This window comes from Mytilus galloprovincialis, chromosome 8 (assembly GCF_965363235.1).
Source record: "Mytilus galloprovincialis chromosome 8, xbMytGall1.hap1.1, whole genome shotgun sequence".
Classification (NCBI taxonomy): Eukaryota; Metazoa; Mollusca; class Bivalvia; order Mytilida; family Mytilidae; genus Mytilus; species Mytilus galloprovincialis.
The window spans coordinates 87,916,777-87,922,772 of record NC_134845.1 but is presented as its reverse complement, the minus strand read 5'-3'; positions in this window follow the sequence as shown (position 1 = coordinate 87,922,772).

Here is a 5,996-nt window from a genome sequence, read left to right as displayed (position 1 = left end):
GAAGTTAGTGTGTCCTTATATAATTATCAAGGTTTGCTTATCGGTTTTATTGTCCAATCAATTTGCGACTTAAATCAGCTAATGACCATGAAGAGCATTATGTAATACAAGGAAATGTACTGCACGTCAAAATATTTTGCCACGTTCTCTCACAAATAAAAGTACAATCAGTACTCTAAGAGAGCTAATGTAAACGAATCACAAAACAGCATATACATATATAAAAGATATGTAAACAATAACACAAAAATAATAATTTACAATTTTAGATCGTTACTTTAATTAATGTGGAACTCTAGTTAGTTATACAAAGGGAAGGATAAAATAGATAATATAAAAAGTGCTTGAGCGAGTTAACCATTAAACAACAGGAATATGTTTATCTTATGTATACCATCATCATAAATGTACATACATGACTATACAATATAACAATTTAAGTATTAAAAAAACAATAAAACTTAAAAAAACATATTTTTATTGATCAATAATTGAAAATATATGCTGGCGTGTTTTATAAAAAGTAGTGTGTTCAGTTAGAATTCCTGGTGCATTTTAGTCTACACTGTTGTCCCCCCTTAAACTTATTGTTTATAAAAATATATCTGCATGCTCTACTATTTTAAATCATCTATATAACAACTATATATTACTAAACCAATAAATACATTTCTTTTATCTGTTTCACATTAATCTGTTTGTAATTTTTTCAGTACAGTCAAGCAATGTTTGTATAGAGAATTTCTGTTCAGCAACCTATTCATATGTCAGTTTGAATCCATTCGTTTGAGGTGATTTTAGCTTTTGAGTTTTTCATTTGATAAGGAACTTTACATTTTTCATGAAGTTCAATATTTTAAGTATTCACTCTTTTCTCTTTTGGTAGGTCAGAATTTTCTGTTACAAGTCAGGCAATGTCGTTCGGATTCGAGTCACTTTACTAAGAATAATAGTTTGCAATTTGCCAGTGAGCATATTTGAAGGTTGCTAACAAAGATTTTTAGTAATTCTTTAATCTATTTTAGACCACAAATGTTTGAGGTATCGGTAACTGATGTATTAGTTAAAAACCATTCATGATAGCAAGTTTGAAAACGAACGCTCAATCGTTTAATGGACATGGTGACTTAAAAAACGTCAAAGAGCTTTCACACTAAATCATGACGTCAGTTCTAAAAAGGAAGATATATCTTAAACGGCATACGAACTTGAATTGAGTTGAACTAGATTAATTAAGTTTACTTGCGTACTATACTGATGATGTTCTATTATAATCGTTATACATTGTATCAACTATTATGATTGATGAATTTCGAACAGAGGTATACTACTGTTGTCTTTATTAAACAGTGATATATTGGCATTTCGATCGCCGCTTGACTTTAATAATGTCCATTGAAACAATTAAGGTAAATTGCAAGTGCAAAGCTGATGTACGTTGATTTAACTGTTGTTTTATCATTTTTGCAAGTATGACTTGATTTAATTTGAGTTCGGAATAATGAGAAGAATCCTTGAAAAGAATCCGTTTTAAAGTTCCATTACGAGTCTTCCAGCGTTTAGATGGTGGCTTTAAAAGGTAATTTATTCGAGTCACATGTGATTATGTAGGACTACCAATGCGAAAACGCACGCTTGAATTTTATTCCGCAATAGTATGTTTATTTTCCGTCAAAACCTATACATTATAATAGATATAGGATGATGTGGTGTGAGTACCAATGAGATAACTCTCCATCGAAATAACAATTTAAAAAAAAGTATAGCATTATAGGTCAATGTACGGCCTTCAACACGAAGCCTTGGCTTACACCGAACGACAAGCTATAAAGGGCCCAAAATTACTAGTATAAAACCATTCAAACGGGAAAACCAACGGACTAATCTATATAAAAAAAACGAGAAACGAGAAACACGTATAAATAACATAAACAAACGACAGACACCTGACTTAGGGCAGTTGCAAGTATACAAAACAAAAGTGCATATGTTTTTTGATTGAGTTAAGCAATTTCAATTGATCTTTATAGTGTGTAGTTCTTTGTTGTGTTAGTACACTATTGTTTCATATAAGAGGGAAGGTTGCTACCTATTAAAATATTTTAACCCGCTTGATTTGTTTGCACCTATTAAACGTCGACAGGAATTTGATGCTCAGTAGTTGTTGTTTGTTGATGTGGTTCATAAGTTTTTTTCGTTTCTCATTTATATATAATTCATACCGTTGGTTTTCCCGTTTGAATGGTTTTACACTTGTCAATTTGGGGATCTTTTATAGCTTGTTATTCGATGTGTCCCCTGGCTCTAGGTTGAAGACCTTACGTTGACCTATAATGGTTTACATTTAAAAATTGGTGACTTGTATGTAAATTTTTCTCATTGGCACTTATACCAAATTTTGCAGATGTTCTATCAAAAACGAACCTCGCCCGATAAATTGAAGCTTTTAATCTCAGTTAATTTAATACATACAAAAGTGATTTATTATTTTACCGATTATATCGCTACGTGCTATGTTATTAATTTCAGATTTTAATCTACAATGAACTTTGTTCTTGACATTTTCAATATGTTGTTTCACATTCAATTTCGTGACTGATAATACTTTGGTGCAGGAAAACACTGTTACACAATTTAATGTTCAAATGATAATCTTTGCACCATTACAGACAAGCAGCAACAAACGTTTATTTCGTACATTACCCCTGGTTTTCAAGTAGTAACTTTATGCTAGTTAAACTTCCATATTCTTCATTAAACCGTATATTTACGCATATTTGATCAGCAAACCAACACCAACATGACAAATTTCATACTATTTGGGTGATATGATATCAGAATTCGATGTGTATTTTATAATACAGTAGTCACAATAGGCCATGGTCGCACTACAGTCTTTGAAAAAAGTACAAATTTTTACGATCGTAGTACGATCGTGCTGATTGCAGCCCTAAGGTCAGAGAACGGTCATGGTCTTGATGATCGTGATGAGCATTGCCAACTTTAAACATCATTGAATCATGGTGCAGTCGTGGCAAAATCAGATCGTAGTAGAAGCGTAGTGAGACCAAAGTAAGGTTGTTGTAAGATCGCAAATGTACTGGTAAGATCGCAAAGGTCGCTTTACCATCGCAGCCACAGCGTAGCGAAAGCGCGATTTTAGTCAAGAAGACTGCTCAACGATCTTGCAGTGACGTTACTACAAACATCACATATTACCGCGATCCATGCACGCTTCAACTACGACTATACCTCGTTTATACATAGCTTTTCAAGACCATTATACGATTTTAGCACGCCCATGCCGTCCTCATCACGCTCTTCTTACGACCTGACTACGTTGTTCATACTACGACCATTGTCATTGTCATATAAAATATACAAAAGCTTTCAGGGTTTTGTTTGTCTGTATATAATTTGGACCTCTTGTCCTTTTTCTTCAACATTTCAACCATGCTCGGTGTCATTTCTACTAAGTATAGTTCACTTTAGCAGTGTCATTTGATCTTAAGGGCAACCCATATGCTGTGATTCTGGTTAGATTGCTTGGTCTGACATATTCTACTGGATCATGTTTATCAGATCTCCGTCTGCCTCTACCTCATCCCCTACCACCAAGCCCACGAGTTCTGGTAGATAATAGTTGCATTTTTACGGTTTTGTTTCGGAGAAACTCTACGTATCAGTGAGGAATAGAAGGAATGAAACAGTATTTATAATGTCCACAATGTTGACAATGTTGATGTACTGAGAGCGTAGTAGGATCACGGTATGAACGTGGTACGATCGTAGTATAGTCGAGGTAAGAGCGTGCTATAGTCGCAGTAGAAGTGAGTTAAAATCGTTTGCAATCGGATAAATCGTGGTATGGTCGTTGTGAGGCCATGATGAGCATAGCAAAATCGTTATAATCGTAATGAGGTCGCAGAATTAACGTGGTGATAACGTGATAAAATCGTAGCGGGAGCGTTGTTGAATCGTGATGAGGACGTAGTAACATCGTGAAAACAACGAACATCAACATTTTCATATCGCTCAAACCGCGACCTCACTGAGATCTAAATTTATTTTCGATCGCGGTTAGCGTGTTGCGATCCTGGTGAAGTGAGTCTGGGGCATAAACCTTTGAAATTACACACGACATTTTTAATTAATTACTTTTGTGCAATTGCTAAAAAAAACCCTCTCTTTTCAATTATATTCCTCATTTTAAACCTCAAAGACAGATTGAAATTATCATTTTGTTCAACTTTAAAAACAAGAATGGACATCGAAGATACAAAATATACTGTTTAGGTAATGAATAAATCATAATGCGTCTTCCTTTTCTCTAATTGCAGATAATTCACATATTAGTGTTTCAATGCTTTTTCGAACAATCAAGGGAGACATCATGCCATAGAACGTAGCTATTAATCAGATGGAATTACTAGTTCTACGTAATAATGCATGAAGTAACCCATCAATAGTGAGTTATTGTGATAAGTGAAATGCAGTGCTGGAAGGAGACCATGTATATTTAGGCCAAATATTTTTCATTTTAAACTGACAAAATATATTTGAAAATTGCACTACAGATTTCACAGTTAATTGTTTTGAAACATGTCACAAAATTCTTTTGAAGTCACCTTTGAAAAATCATTTTCTTAATGAAATGTGACATTTATTTTGGTTCTCAATGCTCTTCAACTTCGTATTTTATTTGGCCTTTTTTGGATTCGAGTGTCACTAATGAGTCTTTTGTAGACGAAACACGCGTCTGGCGTATATACTAAATTTAGTCCTGGTACAATGTATCTATGATGAGTTTATTATTATATTTTTTGCGATTACAATTTTTGATTTCACAAGGATATTAAAAAAAGAATAAGTTTGTTTTCTAAATGATTTACTTTATCAAAAGTTTGAATAAATTACAACCTTTGCATTTGCTTGTTTTAGAAAATAAGCATATTTTAATTTTATTCTAAAAGCAAATATTGAAATCGCTGACCTTCAGCATTTTTCATTTTGATTTGAAATATTGAAAAATGAAAAATGCTCCAAGATGGGGGCATTTTTCATTTTGACATTATAAATTGAAAAATGAAAAATGCTTCAACGTATCTTTCAAATTTTTCACGGTTACCTTTTTCTGTTTCCTTGTTTTAAGTTAAATATCTCGAAGAAATGATGTAAACGTGTGAAATTTCTAGCTATATGGTAGACTCATTGGTGGCCTTCGGCTGTTTTATACTGTTTGGTCGCGTTGTTGTGTCTTTTTTTAACAGTCTCCATTTCCATTCTCAAAGTTATCATATATATGTTCCAGACCATATGAGTATTTGGACCGTACGCGTACGGTCCGGACCGTATACGTATACTCGTACGGTCCGACCATACGCGTACGGTCGGACCGTATGAGTATACGCGTATGGTCCAGAACGAGCTGACCATACATGTGATTGGATCATATGGGTTATATTTAAACAATTTATCACAATCTTTATTTTTAGTTTTACAAATTGTTATTATTATTATAACAATTAGATTGATAAACTGAACAAACGAACAATTGAAATTAAACATTTGTTTAATTGTATATCTGAATCCTATTTTGGCAATCTTGCCCAAGGTGACACTTGCTACAACAAGTAACGTAATATTTGTTACATTTAAAAATTTACATGTTTGCAGTTCATACATGTTCCTTTGCATTTGCATTATTTTTGGTAAAGTTGCTAAACATTCTTAAACAACTGTCCTCCCATATTATGTTTACTTCAGATATCTTCAATTTCAGTGATCATAATTTAATTAATGTATAACTGTTCGACGTGCTAAATACAAGAGATTAGCAGAGTTGATTAGCGTGATTTTTTTAAATAGTTAGAATATAAAGTTTGTATTTCAATTACAATTCAACTGTTTTTATATTAATTTGACTGTTAAGTTATGTTGATCTGTAATATGCATTTGTATCTACTAACACTTTCTTAATAGTAGTCAGACCGTAC